General features: G+C 35.0%; 1 protein-coding gene and 1 non-coding gene across 8 annotated transcripts in view; one reads left to right on the top strand and one right to left on the bottom strand.

Annotated features, from left to right (window-relative positions):
- The window catches only part of DACH2 (dachshund family transcription factor 2), a 471,032-nt gene that overhangs the window by 150,905 nt on the left and 298,943 nt on the right, over positions 1 to 21,184 (bottom strand). The gene's annotated exons all lie outside the window — the stretch shown is intronic.
- Positions 557 to 659, top strand: LOC111771680 (U6 spliceosomal RNA). The gene has a single exon (XR_002805608.1). It is a non-coding gene; the product is annotated as a U6 spliceosomal RNA (small nuclear RNA).

Here is a 21,184-nt window from a genome sequence, read left to right as displayed (position 1 = left end):
CTATTAGTACATACACCTTCCAGTAAGTTAGTCACCTCCCTAGGTACCTTATTTGAACGTTTTTATTGACTGTTGCTAGATGTGTCTAGATAATTTCTAAGGCCTTAAACTCCTGATCTACCATTGGTCTATGATTTTTAGACCAGCAGCAGCACACCCAGCAAGTGTCTTATAAGTCTAGGAGAGAGTGTGCATTAGCTATAGATTAGAAATGACAAAACACCCAAAATGTCTGAGATTAGGACAAGAGTCCTAATGCCCAGTTAGCCAGGAATGCAGGAATCTAAGAAAAGTAGCAGCAACCTCCTTCTCCAGCCCTCCCATCAAGTGTAAGATTGCTTCAAAGAGACCAGCCCACCAGAAAAGATACCTGCTGGTCTGTGAAATATGGCCTCTTAGACACCTATCAAATTCAATAGCCAAAGAAAATTTTAAAAGCTAACAGCTCACATTACAAAGTGGCTTTGAATACCATTCTACTAGTCAACTTACTTTACCTTTTTCTATTCTTATTCTTAAAGAGATTCTGGACACCTTAAAAAACATATTTGGGCCTTTGCTTCAGTAGCACATATGCTAAAATAAGAACAATACAGAGAAAATTACCATGGCCCCTGTCTAAGGATAAAATGCAAGTTTGTGAACGGCTCCACATTTTTGGTGATGGTCGCACAACAATGCGAATGTAGTTAAGACCAGTGAACTGTATACCAAAAGTGGTTAAAATGGTAAATTTTATGTTATGTACATTTTATCACAACAAAAGAAAACATTTGGACAAGTCAGTGATCTCCTATAATCAAAAACTTATAACAAATATATAAAAGAAGGAAAAGATTATTAGCTTCTGGGATACTGCCAAATTTGTGGCCATTTTAATTCCATAGTTGCTCAAAGTATTTAAGTTTGAGCTCAAACATGTTAACTAAAATTAATTTATATTCCCAAATATTCTTGAGCGTAACAATGGTGCCAACAAAAACATATACAATAAAATATACAGCAACTGAACTATAACTTTATAGAAACAGAAAAGAGTCACATTCTTAGAAGGGAGCTGAAAAAAATACTGATCTATTACGTCAATTCACTTTTGTTTGTAAATCAATAATAACAGTAATCCATCAAAGTGAAGCCTATATTTGGATGATTTTGTATTTCTCTGCAGCAGATAGAAGTGAGAGTAATCTAGCCTTAACAGTACTAATAGGAGAGAAAGAGAGAAAAGCCTAGCTAAGTTCAAAGATATGACAAAAATCAAGTTTGCCTTAAGATAGCATTCACATTGGAAAGGAAATTCAATTCATTAAATGTATTTTTGAAATATGCATTTCAGAAAATCAGAAGACGTTTAGGAAGATATACTTTAAGGCTTCTCACTGAGGATATTAACATTAAAAAGTGATCATTGGGGGCCAGCCCAGTGGCGCAGTGGTTAAGCGCGCACCTTCCGCTTCGGCAGTCAAGGGTTTGCCTGTTCAAATCCTGGGTGGGGACATGGAGCCGCTTGTCAAGCCATGCTGTGGTAGGTGTCCCACATATAAAGTAGAGGAAGATGGGGACAGATGTTAGCTCAGGGCCAGTCTTCCTCAGCAAAAAGAGGAGGATTGGCAGCAGATGTTAGCTTGGGGCTAATCTTCCTCGAAAAAAAAAAAAGTGCTCAGTGATTTCTGTGAAATTTCATTGTCTCCACATGGTTTGTTCTGTTCACTGAAGCTGTAAGACTTGAATTCCTGCTGCTTTTTGGAAAGCCAGTTCCGCCTGCATAGAAAACCAGCAATAGATTTCAAAATGAGATAAAATCAAATATATTTTGTTTAGAAAGCAAATTTAGGAGGAAAACTTCCTATCCATTTTTCTTTTCAAATAGAATAAATGACAAACTAGCATCATGCGTTTAAAATTTTTAAGTTTTAAGATTTTTAAAATTAAAAGTCTATTTTGGTCTAAAATTAAGCTGTAATGCTAACTTCTGTGTAGCAGCTAATTAAAATTCAAATGTATTTTGTGTTTGTTAAAAGGTATCAGACTGACACTAGGAGAATATTAAATATGAATAACGAACCACCTTCCAGAAAGGTAATTGGCTTCCTGAAGATCACTGATACTCATTGTTTTTAAGTAGCTGGTCTTCCCTTGGATATGGCATATAAGTGCCGGAGAATCAACTGTGCAATCAATTCTCCACTCTTCTGAATAGTAGTTCTTAAACATGGCCATGCTCTGTTGCCTCAGAGAGGTAATATAATGATTCTTTGTTGTTTTTATTCAACATATGATATTTTGCATTCAAATATTTATATACTACTTCAATGAAGACCAAAAAATCCAGCAAAACATCTAGAAATGTTGATTGGTCAAAAATATCTGCAGTTTAAAGATAATATGCATATTTATGATAATCAAAGATGTAATATATAACATCAAGAAGGACCTGAGAATATTGCAAGGATAGTGCTTGTCTGGCCCAAATTATGATGTAAAGAATACTGCAAGAGGAATCAGAATGGCTGATGACTAAAACTGGATTTATCTAAAGCTAGTTATATGACTATGTGTGTCACTTTACTGTTTCTCACAATCAATTTTCTTGTCTTTAAAATGAAGCTCAAGGAAGCAACCAAGATGCCTTTCAGTAGGCGAACGGATAAATAAAATGTGGTACATCCAGACAATGGAAAATCATTCAGTGCTAAAAAGAAGTGAGCTAGAAAATCATGAAAAGACACGGAGGCACCTTAAATGCATATTACTAAATTAAAGAAGCCAATATGAGAAGGCTACATACTGTATGATTCCAACTATATGACATTCTGGAAAAGGCAAAGCTATGGAAACAATAAAAAGATAGTGGTTGCTAGGGATGGGTGGAGAGGGAGACAAATAGACAGAGCACACCATTGTTAGGGCAGTGAATATACTCTGTGTCATATTATTATGATGGATATATGTCATTATACATTTGTCCAAACCCATAGAATGTACAGCATCAAGAATGAACCCTAAGGTAAACGATGGACGTCAGGTGAAAATGATGTGTCAGTGTAGTTTCATCCTTGGTAACAAATGTACCATTCTGCTGAGTGATATTGATAATGGGGGGAGGCTATGCATGTGTGGAGATAGGAGGTATATGGGAAATCTCTGTACCTTCCTCTCAATTTTATGGTAAACCTAAAACTGCTCTAAAAATGTCTTTAAAAAAATTAGGTGCAATCCAACATTAAATTTCAATGAGTCTACATGAAATACATTACTTCTAAGATCATCACTTATTAACTTGTCATTTATTAATTTTATATGTTAATCGTGTCTCCTTTACCTGGGCTGCAAGCTCCTTACTGGAAGAAACTGTGTATTATTCTTAACTTTTGCATTTCTTGGTGCCTGGCACTGTAGTGTGTACATGGTAGTACCCAGTGAATAATTACAGAATAACCAAATGGATGTTGTGAAGGGATGTCACCAAGAGAAAGAAAAAGGACTGCTTGCCCAACACTAGTAATTGTGCATGATTCTCTTGCAGTGGGTCTATTTTGCATTCTCTCCACAATCATGTTCTGCTTGACCTTCCTGCCAAGATATAATAACAAACACGAGAAGTGGGCAAAAACAGAGACGTTTCACTCAAACACTGAATGTGCCAATAGTTCTGCCTTTGTTTTACTCTTTCATTGTCTAATGGTGCCATTCTTTATCATCAGCTTATGCTCATGCTTACTGAAGCAGTATACGTCAAGCATCTGTTTTAGAAAGCAAAGTAATATGTTATACTGAACATAATTATGTGTCGATTTTGCAACAGAATTTGTTTTATTCTCAATTTAAGGAGCACACGAAGTTAACCACAGGTGTATTCAGGTAAATGTACAAAGAAACTTACAGTCACATCTCAGAGGCTTCCATTTGTGTAATATTTAAGCAAATATGAATGCTAATTCTTTTAAATCTAAAATCTTTATGAGATTAATTCTAAACTTCCAGAGAACAAGAGATAAGGGAGACAGTCTAAATTATGCCTGCTATAATATTAATAATAATAATAATAATATTTAATTATATGTATATGTGGCTACATGCTTTGAGATAGAAACATTGATAAGTATGTCCCTCTTAGTTATCAGAATGTATAATTACTTGAAGCCACCTGAAATAACCAACAAGAACATGAGCATTTGTTATATGAATTAGAAGTTGAGTAAATAGATATCATGAGAACTTGGCTGTTATTCTTAGATCTTCAATGGACACAAGGTGTCTGGCAAGATTATTGCTTAAAGCTTACATTACTTTACTCATAAATTGCAGTGTGATCACTCAAGACTTTCGTCACTTTTAAACTCACCAGTCTATTGCATTTTTCATAATCAAGTATAATAAAAGTTTTTGATATTGTTCTTTCCATACTAAAACTACACTGTCTAAATTTCTTGGACCAGAAAAACCTGGCCGTCAGAGTGGCGTAGCCCCAAATTTTTCTATATCATATGCAGTTTTACTTTAAATAGAGCTGCCTCTTTTTCTGAGAGTAGTATCATTCCCAGGATGAGCTGGCCTTAGGGAATTATGAGGTATTGCCATCCAACACGAAAAAATATCTAATGGGCATGATTTTCCCTTAAAATTGCTGTGGAGAATATTATCCTCAGTTAAGACATGAAGTGATATGGTTGAACTACAGGCATCCAGTATTTCATTACATCTAATATTCTATCCAGTAGAATAGAGAGGTGCAAAAGAGAATTCTGACTCCTATCCATTCTGCTCAAAAGTATCATTATATGATATACACAAGTTAGTGCTTGGGTAATAGAAAACAATTCTAAATCAAATAATTAGAGCAGATCATTGATAGAGAAGAGATACACACACACGCAAGCATGAACACACAATAAAAAGAATTCTGCATGGAGCTGAGGGCTTATGGATGATTTATAATATGGCACATTCTTTCTGATTTCCTGAATTCTGTCACAGTCCTATTAACAATAAATTCAGAAGGAGATACAAACAATTTTTCTACTTGCAACCAATAGCTCGAAGTTGCTAAAGGGGCACACTAACTCAAATGGATCAAATCAAACAGAAGCCATAAAGAAATTTATCTCTTTCCTAACCTTTTTTCAGTGAGAATTCCAAATATTTTGGTAATAATATGTCTGACCTCACAACTGCTATAGCTAGAGATAAACAAACACACACAGCTGGGAGATAGATGAGGATGGGATGGCTCAGCACAATGTTAGGAACACTACACCATCTTGATGATGAGACAAGGGGCTTTATCTTTTGTGGCTTTGTGAATTTCCATGGCTGTTGTTCCTGTAAATAAGATAGTATGTCCAGAACCAATAAAATGAGAACAGAAACATCATCCCAGATTGCAGTTCACCAAACTATGTTCTGTTTATTCTCTTTCATTTCAATCGATGTGTTCCTTTTCCTTTGTTATCCTTCTGGGTCTTTGATATTATTGGAAGGCTGTGTTTCCATAAAGACTGTAGCAGTTTGTACAGACAGATTAGCATAAATGATGTGCTTTCCCAAGTCAAAGGTATAATTTCAAGGTGATGTATACTATCATTCCTCCTGTTGGTGATCCTAGTAATGAAGCCCCCTCAACTCTGTCAATTAAATTCCCTCTTAATCACTTATTACTCTACTTTTTTATTAAGGAACAGGGATCTTAGTTTAGTTATATGTTCTATTTTATTTAACACTTGGCATGTGTCTCAGGTAAGATTGATACACTTGAAAAAATGTTTTCTTCGGCTTGTTGCAATTGAATTGGCAGCCTAGGAACTTTAGAAAGTTCCACATGAAATAGTCAGATCGTATAGATAAAGTGCAATTTACTTTTTAGTGTGAATTCCTGGTACCAGCAATTTCAAACACAACATTAATTTTCCAAAGCCGATTTTAGATAGTATTACTTCAAACTCATAGATTCTGAGCCTAAGAGTGATATCTTGACCCTGTAAAATGAACTAAGAATTTCACAACCAGTGTTTAATAGGTCTACATTCCTTCTCAGCTAGACTACTTGAAGAACTTCCTAAGAGTTCTCCCTGTCTCTAATTCTTTCTCCCTCCAGTTTATCCTATACACTTTTATCAGCAATATTTTTATAAACAGCAGTATTTTCACATTCCTCACCTTCACCAAAATGTTTAGTGGTTCATCATTGCCTATAGAATAAAATTTGGAACTCTTACTCTGGTATTTCCAACTTCCCATAATCTGCCTCCACTCATCTTTATAGGCAGAGCTCCTACTCGTTTCCATCATATCCCCACTACTCTAACCAGACTGAACACTCTGTTGCCCATACAAACTCAGTACTAGCTCATCTTCACATTCTGCAGATTAGATTGTCTCTTTTGCCTGGAATACTTTTATCCCTGTCTTGCCAACTGCAGCCTAACCAATCTTTAAAGCACAACTTAAATGCCATCAGCTCTGGAAAGCTTTCTTTAATTCCCACAACTGGAAATAATTCTCTTCTTTGAACTTTCCCATAGTACTTTACATAGACATATTTATATGAACATGTTTATGACTTTCTGCCTTTTATTATGATTATGTTAAAAGTAGACCTCATTTTCCAACTTAAAATAAAGCCTGCGAAGGCTGCTGTAGAGCACTATGTCTTACTCAGTTTTGTACTCTTAGCAGGATCTAAAATATTGTCTTGTGGGTAGACAATACTTGATAAATGTGTGTCTAATGCATTTACCATTCTATGGAACAGAGGTTTAGAAAAAGTGATATGAAGATCTTCAATACTCAGAATGTAGTCATACATATGGGTAAACGGTACTCACATATACTCACATACGCTGACATCAAACACCATTTTTTTCTTTTTAATTCAACTACTCATCATGTGTTGTCATGTCTCTTGTGTCTTTAGTATATCATGAAAATTTCCCTATATTTTGCTTAAGAGATGAAAGTAAGAATGAAAAATGGTGATTTTTAAGACAATTTTTATATTTTTCCTAGTGGTTTTAAGATATGTTTTAAACAAATTTCTTATTTTTGGAAAATATCTACGGAGAAAAAAGTCTTTGCCCCTGATTAATCATGGAGTAGGTCTGACTGGTGAGGAGAAAATTACATTACAAATGAGCAGCTACCTGTTATCAAATTACAAGGCATTTTCATCAAAGGACCTAAAAAGGCAGCAGACTGACCAGTTAACATGTTTCCACTGACCTGGGGGGATGTTTTTCCAGTTAATAGCTTCTGAAGAATGCTTCCTTTTGATTCTTGTCTCTGACACAAAAATGATTGTCTCATTTAACCAGTCTTCTATCACATATATCAGAGAATCCTATTTACTCACACACTACTGGAACATTAAAACACAATAGAGTGATTGTCTCTAGAAGAAAAATTTAAAGATTGACATTTTTTTACCCCAAAAGGGGGTTGAGATCAAAAGCTAACTTTAATAGATGTTTGACTAAGGTCATACTCCTAGGAAATGGAACACTGAAGATGAAAGAAAAGAAATAGGTTTGGCTTTTGATCTCAGCCAAATCCATTTGGCATTGTTTAGCTTTTATATAATACTTCACTTTTAGGTGATATCATGACTGAAATGAATTGGCTTTCTTCGTGAGGCATTCATAGCTCTGTATTACTTTGGCATTTAGCAAAGTTCCTACTTTGTTAGCTGGTATTGCGATTGCAGTTGTAAACAGGTTTTCTTCATCTGTAAGTACCACTGTCATAAGAGATCCATGATAGATTTTCAAAAAATGTAAAAGGAACTCAAAAACCAAAATTTTCCTATAAAATGCTCTTCAAAGAAAATCATAATTGAAGTCACTATAAATTTCTAAATAGCAAAGGGCCTTCTTAGTTTTAAGCTACATTATTTTTAACGTACATTTTCCATGAAAGAGAGCAGTTTGATTGCTGCTTTGTAGCTCAGCATCAGACAGAGCCAGTGTAAGAGAAAAAAAAAGGACTATTATTGAACATCCACTACTATACGTCAAGCACCGTTTAAGAATGTTATAGATATTATCTCATTTAATCTTCAAAATAACTCTATGAAAATGCAAGGACTATTATGCCAATTATACAGATGAGGAAAGTGAGAGTGGGAGAGACTGATTAGCTTGGGCAAGATCACATAGTGAATAAGTAATAAGGCGAAGCTTTAAACCAAGCTTTATCTAACTCCAAATTTCTATTCTTTCCATGCTGCTTTTCAATTATTAAAATGCTAGAGCAAAAAAAAAATGTTATTTTATTTAGCCCCATGAATTAAGTGATTCTCAAAACTACACCAATAATTTAGATAAGCTTATATGTACAATATGAGTCATTATTTGAGATGTGGGGAAAGATTTACACTATTTATCAAGCAGTTGTCTAGATAATTCATGCATCCCCAAATTAACTTTTGTCAAATGCTTACAGATTATCACTGCGAAAGTTTAGGGTATTGTGTTTTATTTCTTGAATTATCCCAATAATTGTCTCAGTGTGTCACTTCTCTTAGCAGGTGCAAGCTGTTTGTAAGTATCTACATCTTGTAATGCTTTGAAAAAAATAGAACAAGAGCTTTCTAGGTGACAGCTTCCCATCATCTATCAAAAGACTTTACACGGTAGATTTTTTTAAGAAAATGATCATCACAAAGATCAGTGATTCTGAAGAGAAGCTCGAGTTTCCAAATTAATAGATTAACAAATGATTTTAGAAGAAAAAAGAGGTCAAAGGAAACATCATGTATAACAGCCTTTTCTTAACAGATCTTAAACATTTCAACTTTATTAAAAGACAGACCCATAGTTCTTATGCCATACTAGTCTAAAAAGGTGGATGTCAATCAAAAAGATTAAGGACTCTCTGTACTGAAAACTGACAGCTACCCAGAACTGGAGATCCCCTCAAATCTACTTGTCTTTGAAAAACACGGGGTAGATTAGGATATCCTCTTTCTCTCCTTTCTTTTATTTTCTTCGCTTGTCAAAAGATTATTCAGTGCCATTTCTTCCCCTCCTGCACTGCTCCCATTCCTCAGTCCTCTACCCTAGCCCTTTCACAGTCGGTCTCAATCACAAACAGAAGGCACAGTGGAGAAAAGAGTAAAAGAACTTTGTAACTGCCCTCTGGAACAAATCAAAATTTAAACGTCCTGAGGAGAGAAGGCTCAGATTAAAATACTTTTGAGACTCAGAGAATTTACAATACATTTGGCGTTCCAATTTCAAAGGGAAAACAGACCAATATGTCAAGGGAACATTGAGGGTTTTTTTTCCCTCCTTCAAGGTAAAAAGCTCTAGTAAGGGGAAACATGTAAAATACAGAAAGCATACCATTAACATTTAGTGCTTATCTTCTCTGATGCCTTTCTCATGAGAATGACAGTGAGGAAGCTAAGGAAAGCTGCTGTCCATGTTGCCCATGGAGAAGGAAGAATTATTCTCCATGTTTCAAGAGGCCAACTCCAGTCATGAAACTGAAAGTGACAGGGAAGCAAGCACAACTGACGGTCTCAGCAGTATCCTGATTAAAGAAAAGATACCAACCCGTTTCATGTCCTTTCTCTATGTACAACTTTAAAGGAAACTAGCTATTCCATTTTAAAAGTTATGACCATAAAGGACTAGCTAACAGTTGACTGGATTCATATTATCTTTACTGCCAAAGTATGGAGGAGGGGGAAGGGGAAATGAAACATTTCAATCACTGAGGGCCTAAAAAAAGTAAAATCAAACCACTTAAATTAATTCTATGGATATTTGCAATAGAATAAGTTTGAAAAGTCACCCTTCAAACAATCATGGCTGTGTTTCCCCTATCAATCAGACTTAAACTTCACAACCTATGTAAAGCAGTCAGTGAATAAAAAGAAACGTATGTTAGTTTGTTGCAATTTTTCTCAATAAAAAACTAGTCATTAGAAAGCTCTAAGTAACTACACATATCAAAAACTGAAATAAGTTCATTTTAGTTTATTTAGTTTAGGAAATATTCCTCAATATTCAAATTGTTTTGAAAACTATGACTAATAAAAGCATGTTTTTGAATCTTTTTGACCAACATTTAATTGGAATATTTCATATTTCAGCAGCTAGAGACTTACAAATAGAACACTATTTCTCCTCACATTTACCTTCCAACTGCATTGTGATTTCTTTGTTTATAAGTAGTTACTATTGTAAGTATTTAATGGATGCTCATTAGCAGAACTCTAAGCATTTTCATTTTTTAAATGTAATTAAACTATCAGAATGATTTTAATGCAACATTTCATGGCACAATAAGGCAAAGTACTATATTATCAGCCCAAGCACAACTGACATCTTCCTGTTCATTCAGTAATTCACTTGTGTAGCTTGAGCGGGGAAAAGATGATAGGTGGATATTATACAGCACCTCAAATCCTAGGGGCCATGGTTTATGTAATAACAATGTCAATCGGGATCCACGGCTTAAAGAAATTTCAAGGGGCTGGCCCCGTGGAGTGGTGGTTAAGTTTACACACTCCACTTCAGCAGCTCAGGGTTTGCAGGTTTGAATCCCCGGGGGTGGACCTACACACTGCTCATCAAGCCACACTGTGGCAGCATCCCACATAAAATAGAGGAAGATTGGCACAGATGTTAGCTCAGCGACAATCTTCCTCACCCAAAAAAAGAAAAGAAAAAGAAATTTTTCTTTTCTTTGTTGCAATTTTTTAACATGTTTAAACATAACAAGAGTTCAATGTTAGTGCCATATAGAGCATAGTATGATTTTCAAAATAGTGTCTTTCTTATTGGTAGATAACCTTGAGGTAGATAGGTTGATGTATTTTAGAGATATTTATGACACTATTTTAAGACCATTTCTCCCATATCTTCCCTTGTCCCTGCTGATTCAGTAAAAAGAAATTCACACAAAATATTTGCTTGGGGATGTTTTTCTGGTTTTCAAAAATACTTGGTTAAATGTACAGAAGATAAAATATTACACAGGTCAGTTGCCTAAGTCTAAACCGTACATATTCAATTACAACTGGCATGGCTTTTTCAAAGGAAATTTTTACATAGAATTATTTCATGCCTTTATGTGGTAGGGTTCCTAAAAAACCTTTTCAAACTGGCATTTGAATATTTCATCTTCTTCTTTTAAAAAACATTTTTATGATCCTGTTCATATTTGATGATCAAGTGTCCTTCCCAGCATTGACAAAAAAAATCCAGTTGAAGAAACTCATTTCAGACTATTGAGTGCATTTTCATAGAAAGTTAGAAATCAATATGAATAGCTGGACTATATGGAAGAAAATACGTGACAGAAAGTATGAGATTTAAAAAGCTAGAACTGAATCTAAGTCATCATGAAAGACAATTCTGTATACATTACAAAATGAGCAAATAGACATTCATAAGTAAAGTCAAAATACGGCAGGAAGCCAACTTTAGTGAAAAATTGCATGTAATTCATATAAATGAGCAAATATGAATTCTTATTCCTTCCTAAAATTGCCAAAACTTCCAATTTTAAAATGCATATATTTCCAAATAACTGGAGTATAATTGAGATTACATAAAACAGGTCAGTTATAAGAAATCTAATGTAAGGTGCAAAAAGATACTACTTTTGAAAAATCTGAAACTCAAAATATTGCCTTTTAACTTTGCACATTGTCATCTACCTACCTATTTGTCTATTTAAAGGATCAATATTATGAATAGTTTACATCTATACATAGATTCACTGTTTACATAAAACATTCACACATATAATATCATTTAATCTTCAGAAAATTTCTACAAAGTAGCCCAAGCTAGGCTTAGATCATTTCAATAAGTATATACATATTATACTATGGATAAGACACATTTTATATCTCTATGATAGTAGATATCATAGAAAAAAACAGAAGAAAATGTAAAAAAGTTTTTATAAAATATAACTTTCTTGCATTTTTAAATTTTAGTTATGATTAACAAAATACAGTCGTATATTTTGCACTGAACCACCAAAATAATATTCATTGAACTCATAAACTGTCTGGCAATATGATAATTTCTTTAATATACATTATCTCAATTCATTCTTCCAATATTTCTAAAGGAATTGAAAGTTACGGTCTCATTTTGCAGATAAGGAAAGTGAAACAAAGAGAAGTGAAAATCTTGGCCTATTCATAAAGCCAAATGATGGTGGAACCAGAATTCAAAACAAAGGTTTTCATTATAAGCTAATACACCAGGCTACTTCAGGATGCAGTGCTCAAAAGTGGATTTTTTTCTAAATTTGAAAAAATTCTTATTCTGTGTTGAGAAATCAAATTTTTCATAATACGGGTATTTGAGATATTTTTGATGGTAGAAAAGGAAGTTTTTCTAATATTTGGCTACTTTATGTGTGCTTAAAATGTACCAGATGAGGGTTGATACAAATATTACCAATATTTGAAGAAAGTAAACTATTACCAATGTTTGTAGAAAACAAACTTCTGCTAAAATTTTAGGCAGTTAAATGGCTGCTGTCCCTCTGTAAAGTCAATGTGGTATAGAGAAAAGATTATAGGCTCTGGAGGTAGAGAAATTTGCATTCAAATACTACTTAAGGGGCTGGCCCTGTGGCTTAGTGGTTAAGTTTGTATGCTCCACTTTGGCCATCCGGGGTTTGCCGGTCCGGATCCTGGGCTCGGACCTACACACCACTCAGTAAGCCACGCTGTGGCTGCATCCCACATAGAGGAACTAGAATGACTTACAACTAGGATACACAACTATGTCCTGGGGCTTTGGGGAGAAAAAAAGCCAAGAAGATTGGCAACAGATGTTAGTTCAGGGCCAATCTTTCTCACCCAAAAAACCAAATAAACAAACAAACAAAACCCAAATATTACTTTAGTAACTCCCTGGATATATGATCTTGTATAAATTCTAAGTGTTCTCATTTATAAGATAAAGAAAATGATACTTTTCAACTTGTGAGGTTGCTGTGAAGATTAAGATGGATTATGAAAATAAAACATCTGCATACACTGGGAAGTCAATAAATATAACAGATTATAATTATTATTAGTGTTTGAAATATGAAGTGAAGTTTCCACCACCAGACCATGATGATCTAGAGACAAATACATCTGGTTTCAAATTTCAGCTCTAACACCTTACTTTAGCCAAGTCACTTTACCTGTCAGAACTCCAGTTTCCCCATACGTAAATAGCAGCAACAATATCCATTCACAGTGCTGTTGTGAGAATTAAATAAGATGATGAGAGGATAGCCTGCCTCACAAAAGGCTTGCATTTGCCAATTTTGTTTAAAAAATACATGAATTATTGCTTCAAAGGAGAAAAGAAACCAAAAATGCGGTTGAATTACTTCAAAAACTCAAATCTACACTCTGATAGCAACAGAACATGTTTTTCTCCTGATGAAAAGAGACTGTCCTAGTCTCATTCGCCTTAAGGTCTTTTTCAGAAAGGACTAATAGGAGAGGGTGACACCAGGCCCTGACACAGTGCTTTAGAAGCTTTCAAGGTGTTCTAACATTTTATGGACCTACTCATTGTGTTCCTCTCACAAAGGCTTTGCATGGAAAAAAAACAGAATTGTAAGGAACAGAAACACTAAAGAAACCTTGTTATTCCATGCCAAATGTTAGGTGAGAACTTGTAACAACAACATAAATGTAATCTTGCAAATTTTTTTCTTTTTTTAGATTTGGGCATACTAAATTGCTTTCTGAGATTGCTCTCCTAGGTGCAGTTCGCCTTAAATGAAGGTAGGAATTAACCCACTTTGGTTAATGAGCAATGCTGACTTAGCTGTATTCCCCTCAACATTTTCTGGGCAGCAGAATTTGTCGAATTTTCCTTTAACCACAGTGTGTTTCCACAACCCTTTCTAAGCCCTCTGCTCTGACATAAATAGCAGTAGCCTGCTATCCATTGTCAAATCCAAAAGAATTAAAATGCCATCCAACTGAAAAATTCAATGTGAAAGTAGTAGAAAGGACCCTGAACACAGAATCAAGAGAATAATGTTAAACTCTGAGCTTCAATTTCCTTACCTGTTAAAATGGGGATAATATCTTCTCTGCAGAGCTGTTGTGAGGTGTCAGTGAGATAAGAGATATGACAAATACTTTTGTAAACATTAAAGTATTATATCCAAGATAGGTGGTTTTCTCAAGACTTTTCTTAATGGTCCCTATATCATATTTTTCGTCTTTTTTCTATTTTTATCGAATATCATTTTAAGAATCATTCTTCAAAAGTCTGAGTACATTACAAATAAATTCAGTTTCCCATTAACACGGTTTTTTTTTAGAGGTAGAGTTCAAGATTCCCCGAACACTATCAGGTTCGAACTAACTGAATGAACCTTCACATAATTATAGTTCGATAATGATGAATATTCACCTATCCATCTAAATCATATAGTCATGTGGTCAAGGAGCCTGGAAAAAAACAATAATCATTTTTTTCTTCAAGAGATCGAGTTTCTTGAAAACATAAATATATTTCTTTAAGAAAATTATATTACCATACTGTAGCTTGTCTTTGAGTAAAATATTGAAGTGCATAATATAGTTAACTCTTTTAATATTTGTATATGTGCACAGTAATAAGTTTGTCAGAAGACAACACTAATTTATACCAAAAAGTATATTCTGCACTTTTCCTTTATGAAGTACATGAGAATTATGTATAAATAGGGTAAATAATGTTCTATGAATTAGGTTTTAAGTATGAAAATAGAAGGACCTGCCCCATCTGCTAGAACAGACCATGTGACTCATTCACGCAATGGGTCCTGAATTATTGATACATATGCTTATATATTATATTTTATAAGAAGTATCAAGGGATCACACCATCTGGCAAGAAGACATCAACGATAGAATCTTATTCTCAGTGAACACTAGAATCCAGATAACTCAGTAATTAAACCATTTTTTTTTAATTATTATGTTCTTCCAAAGTAGGCAAAACTAAAAACTGGAGATAATTTGTTTCATCTTCCCAAATCCAGGAAATTACCCACTGAGCAGCTTATAGCATGCTCCACTGGGAAGTCACCGCCCATGAATTCTACCAAACAAGATGATATTTCATTCTTAAGTAAAGTATTTAACATTAAGTTTTGTAGTGGATGGTAACAGGATAATGATTTAAAGAGGAATAGTATAAAATGAAGGGTATATACATATACATATACATATACATATACATATATATATATATATATATATATATGTATATGTATACACTGAAACAGAAGGGAACAGAAACAGGAGCCGGCACAGAATAGAAATAAGAGATCCACAGATGGAGAAGAAGGAGAAAGGTGTGAGTTTGAGGAATACCAGCACTGACAAGAGGTGAGAAGTGGAAAAGATCCTGAAGGCCTTCCATCTAAGGGCCACAGACTTTTTTACTACAAATAAATTATAGATTATTTAAAACAGAAAACTACTGAAAGGACAAAGCTTATAATGTAGGTGATAAATGAGCACAAAATATCTGCATTAAAACTTAAAGTGCTTGCAAATTGGAAATCTTTTGTATAACAAAATATATTCTACTTACGTTAACACACATTCAATTCCCTATATGTAAACCTAGATGTTTAGCTAGGAAAACAATATTGAAAAACAAGTTTAGATCACTTTAAAAGATGAATTTCCTGATGGTAAATATTGTGAAATTTAAAAAAAACTAGTTCAAGTCCTAGAACAATGAGTAAAATAATACCTGTCTTTTAAAATTAGCTGAAGTAATGCAAGCTCTGAAACTGCTAGGACAGAACCTGGTAATATAGCAGGCTCTCAATAAATAGTTTCTTACCTTCCTTCTAGTCTTCCTTCAGAGAGAAAAGAGATTTCCCAGGAATAAGGTGGACTATTTAAATGGTATGTTCACTCTTCTAGGTGCCTATGGATCATTTAATAGTAAATTGTTTCCAAAAAGGCCAGAAAGAGTCAAAGAACTTTTGAGAGGTGTCTAGGAAATAATATGCACTGGGAAAATTGGACTGGCCTTTTCCTATGAGGCCAAAATGATCATTTATCAGAGAATTGGGACCTGTAAACTACTAATATTTTCCCAGAAGTATTAATAGTTGGAATGCCGTAGAAGAAAATGCATTTGTCTGACAGTCAAAACACATGAATGTTATTCCCAGCTTTGCCACTGATTCTCTCTGTAAACTCGGACAAGTCACAATTCCATGTATGTGACTTGGCAGCTTGATCTGAAATATGAGGGTTGAATTAAATGATTTCCAAGTTTATCTTCCAGCTCCAACACATTGCAGGTAATAATATTTTACTTTTACCATAGAAACTAAGGTCTGTTATCACAAATACCTAACAAGCAAATTCTCTCAACTTCTAATCTTCCCACACAAAAAGAGAGTGCTTCTGATGCATCTTAGTTCGACAGGAAAAACCAGAGGTAAGAATGAACCACAAAGGATTATATCTGTAATTCTGCAGCTGTTATGGATGAACCTGGCCATTGAAACATTTAAGATTACCATGATGGGAAATGGGAGTTAACCACAAATCAAAAATTAGTATGGGTTTTTTATGTCAGTTTAGTTTCCTCGCCTCCGTAGAAAAAAATCACAATGTGATCTAGCATTCTTGTTTGTCTCAGTCACAAAGTTTCAGAAGAGAAATGATCTCTCAAATAAATATTTATTCTGCTCAATCTAACTTCCTTGGCATAAGGTTTGTACAGGGGTGAGCAAATAAAGATTTTATTAGATAGTATTACTGTCACCCATTTATTAAACATACATATACATACTCTACATCTCCTATTAGTTATTTTGGAAAACAGGTCAAAACTACCTACCCTTCCTTCCCTCATGGCCTACTTTCTTCTTCCTTAATTGCTTCAAGGGCTTAAGCTGACATCGCTCAAAGAAAACATGTTAAAAATAAAATTAAAAGGCTGGCAAAAACCAGTTCTTCATATACATTTGTGGTTTTAAAAGACATAAAAAATTTGGTTTGCACAATCAGTGAGTCCCAGCAGACCACCGAATAACTGACTGATAAACGGAACTGGTTTGAGAGGGCAACATTTTTCATCAGCTCCTGAGGAAGAGTTTCTACAAAAGTTCTCAGCTCTTTACTGAGAAGCAGGGAAATGACTTAGTGGCCATGCACAAGGCAGTCGAATCACTGAGGTCATGTGTAACATAGATGAGAGTTCCAGTGTCCGTGAAAATTCCATTTAAAGGGTTTAAATTAAAATCAATTTCAAAGACAATTCGCATGAAATGTCTCCATAAAGGTTGTTTTTGTCAGTCCTCGTATTACTACCTAATTGTCAAGGTAATCAAATACGTATAATCAATGGATTTATTATCAGAAATCCTTACAGCTTTCAGTATAAAGTACAAACTCCTCTGACTAATTTTCAATGTTCTTCACTATTTCTTCCCATCTTACCTCTACAATTCTTAACCCACTGCCCAAGCTCAGTTCTTACACTTCCTTTAATCTACTAGGCTCATTCCTGTATCTAAACTACGTTTTTGTTGAACTATAGAAATTTTACCCATCATTTAGTGACTCCTTCAGTCCCATCCATGAAGTTATTCCCAACAACTTCATCCTACATCCTTTTATGAACACTTGAAGAACATATTGCCTCAAATTGCAGTATTTTTTAGCCCTTAACAAAGTGCAGAGAGAAAGAGCTTATATTGTAAACCTTGCTGTTCCATTCTCTGGTTGTCTTTGATTGAGTCTGAATTTCTTTAGGCCTCAGTTACCTTATCTGTCAGAAGAGAAGTTCAGACCAAGTTCCAGGTTTTGCAATATATAAGTTTTACTTTAGTAAAGTATGGCATTGTTTCAACTCATTCATGATTTAAAAAGAAATACAGCAGCACTCTTCTAATTATTTCGTGACCTTCGATATACTACTAATAATACACAATAACTGCTTGCAGAAAGTGGAAATGACTAAAACGAAAGTACATCAGCTTTATATTGCTGCTGTAACAAATTCAAACAGACTTAGTAGTTTAAAACAACACAAATGTGTTACCTCAGAGTTTCTGTAGGTCAGAAGTCTGACATAAGACAGTGGGCTAGAATAAAGATGTCAGAAGCGCTATATTCCTTACTTGAGGCTCTGGGGAAAAATCAGCTTCCGAGATCAGTCAGGTTATTATTTGAATTAAGTGTTTGCAACTATAGGACTGAGTTCTCCATTCTTTTGTCTGACTGTCAGCCAGTGATCATCCTTAGCTCCCAAAGTCTTCTCTTTAGTCCCCACCTATGGCTCCCTACATCTCAAAACCAGCAACAGAGCTTCAGCTCCTTATGCTTGGAATATCTCTGACTTCCCCTTCTGAGTCATCTCTTTTGACTTTTTCTTTCTCCACATCCCTCTGACTGACATTTCGGCCTTCTTCATAGGCCATTAAGGACTCATGTGTTTGCACTGGGCCCACCAAAATAATCCGGGATAATCTCCCTATTTTAAGGTCAGCTGATTAGCAACCTTAATTATATCTTCAAATCCCTTCACAGCAGGACCTAGATTAGTATTTGAAGAACCAAGAGACAGGAATGTTGGGGGGTGGGGAATCTTTAGGTGCAAAAATTCAAAAAATTAGCATATCAATTCCAGCAATATATAAAAAGGGCAATACATCGTGACCAACTGGAATTTGTTCTGGAAACGTAAAGTTGGATGAATTTTCCACAATCAATTAATATAAAACACCATATCAACAGATTAAAAACACAAAAATATACGATCATTGCAAAAGCTGTAGAAAGAGCATTTGTCAAAATTAAGCATCTATTCTTGATTTAAAAGAAAAAAATACTAAGTAAACTAGGAATTTAAAAAGTATGCTAGGGCCTAACATCCAGATCTTGGTTTTGAAATGCCATTCTCCAATAAGAGGAACTAGAGCTCTTGAAGAAATGGCTGCATCTAGGACTGGGGCAGAAAACATACGTGATGATCCTGGAGCATCTTGCAGCTCCAAAAAGTAAGGAAGTGCTAAAAAAAAATAAACAACAAACAAAAACTACAATTGTGGGGCTATGTTGAAAGGACATAGGAGGGAATAAAAGTTTCCAATGGCCAAACCTGGAAATATTTGAGTAATAAAATAAATCAAGCAGTTTTAGATTATGACCCAAATCATAAAATAAATATCCATGACCCTATACTGATATAAATGATTGCATAAATAATTAAATAGAGGAGAATAGACAAGTTCCCCATGCAGGCAAAGACGAAATAATTTATGTAGCCAGTTTTTCCTCAAAGTGGTGGCGTAACACTCCCCACTCCTTAAATATGACTGTGTATAGTCATTTCCTTCCAGAAAATACAGTATAAAAAAGGGAGGAAAAAGAGTGACTTTACAGTGGAGAAACCTGACAAACACTATACCTCAGCCAGATGATCAAGGCTAACATTAACAGTGGTATGACAGAATGAGAATGGTATTTTACCTCTGCGTCTTTCTTTGAAAACCCATAAACTTAGTCAATTCATAAGACAAACACCCAACAAATTCCAGTTGAGGGGTATTCTACAAAATACCTGACCAATACTCCTCAAAACGGTCAAGGTTATCAAAAACAAAGTCTGAGAAACTGTCACAGCAAAGAGAGGCCTAAGGAAACATGGTAACTAATGTAATGTGCTCTCCTGGATAGGATCTCGGAACAGAAAAAGAATATTAAGTAAAAGCCTAGGAGATTTGAATAAAGTATGTATTTTAGTTAATAATAATGTATCATTATTGGTTCATTAATTGCAACAAATGTACCATACTAACATAAGATATTAATAATAGAGGTAGTTGAGTGTGGGTGCATTAGGTCTCCAGGGCTGCCATAACTGAATACCACAGACTGGTTGGCTCAAACAACAGAACTTCCTTTTCTCACAATTCTGGAGGCTAGAAGTCCAAAATCAAAGTGTCAGAAGGTTTTATTTCTTCTGAAGCCTCTATGCTTGGCTTGCAGAGGTCACCTTCTTGCTGTGTCCTCAAATGGTCTTTCCACTGGGTGCGCACATCCCTAGTGTCTCTGTGTGTCGAAATCTCCTGTTCTTATAAGGACACCAATCAGATGGAATGAAGACCCACCCTAACAGTCTCATTTTAACTTAAATTCTTTATAAGCCCTCTCTCCAAATACAGTCACATTCTGAGGTACTAATCCAATGTGATTAGTATCCTTATAAAAAGGGGAAGTTTGGACACAGAAATACACATAGAGGGAAGACAATGCAAAGAGACAGAGAGAGAAGATGGCCATCTACAAACCAAGGAGAGATGTTTAGAACAGATCCTTCCTTCATAACCCTCAGAAGGAACCAACCCTGCTGACACCTTGATTTTGGACTTCTAGCTTCCAGAACTGTGAGACAATAAATTTCTGTTATTTAGCCCACCCAGTCTGTAGTAATTTGTTATGGCAGTCATAGCAAATTAACACAGATTTTGGTACCAGGAATCGGGGAGCTGCTGTAACAAATTTCTAAAAATGTGAAAGTGGCTTTGGAATTGGGTAATGAGTAGAGGCTGGAAGAATTTTGAAGTGCATGACAGAAAAAGCTTAGGTTGCCTTGAAGGGACTGTTGATAGAAATGTGGACGTTAAAGGCAATCTGGTGAGAGCTCAGAAAGAAAAGAAGAGAGCTACAAGAAAGTTTTTATCATCTTAGAGAATGCATATATTATCATGGACAGAATCTTGCTAGAGGTATGAATGTTAAAGGTACTTCTGGTGAGATCCCAGATGGAAATGAGGAAGATGTTATTGGAAACAGGAGGAAAGGTAATCCATGCTGTAAAGTAGCAAGGAACTTGTCTGAATTGTGTTGTGTTGGATGGAAAGTAGAACGTGTAAGTGATGAACTTGGGTATTTAGCTGAAATTACTTAGTAAAGTGTTGAAAGTGCAGTCTAGTTTCTCCTTGCTGCTTGTAGAAAAATGAGAGAGGAAAGAAGTAAACTGAAGGGGGGATTATTAAGCAAAAAGGAACCAGAACTTGAAGAGTTGGAAAATTCTCAGCCTATCAAGATAGCGTGCTCTGGAAACAGGGCTAAGAGTGTGGCTGGACAACTGTTTGCTAAAGAGAAAGGCCTGTGGCTTATGGAGCCAATCAACCATCTTAGCAGAAGTGAGGAATAGAGATTTGGTTATACAGGAAA

This window comes from Equus caballus, chromosome X, assembly GCF_041296265.1.
Source record: "Equus caballus isolate H_3958 breed thoroughbred chromosome X, TB-T2T, whole genome shotgun sequence".
NCBI classification, from domain to species: domain Eukaryota; kingdom Metazoa; phylum Chordata; class Mammalia; order Perissodactyla; family Equidae; genus Equus; species Equus caballus.
Note: the sequence above shows the minus strand (reverse complement) of the source record. Positions and strands in the feature narration are given on the sequence as shown.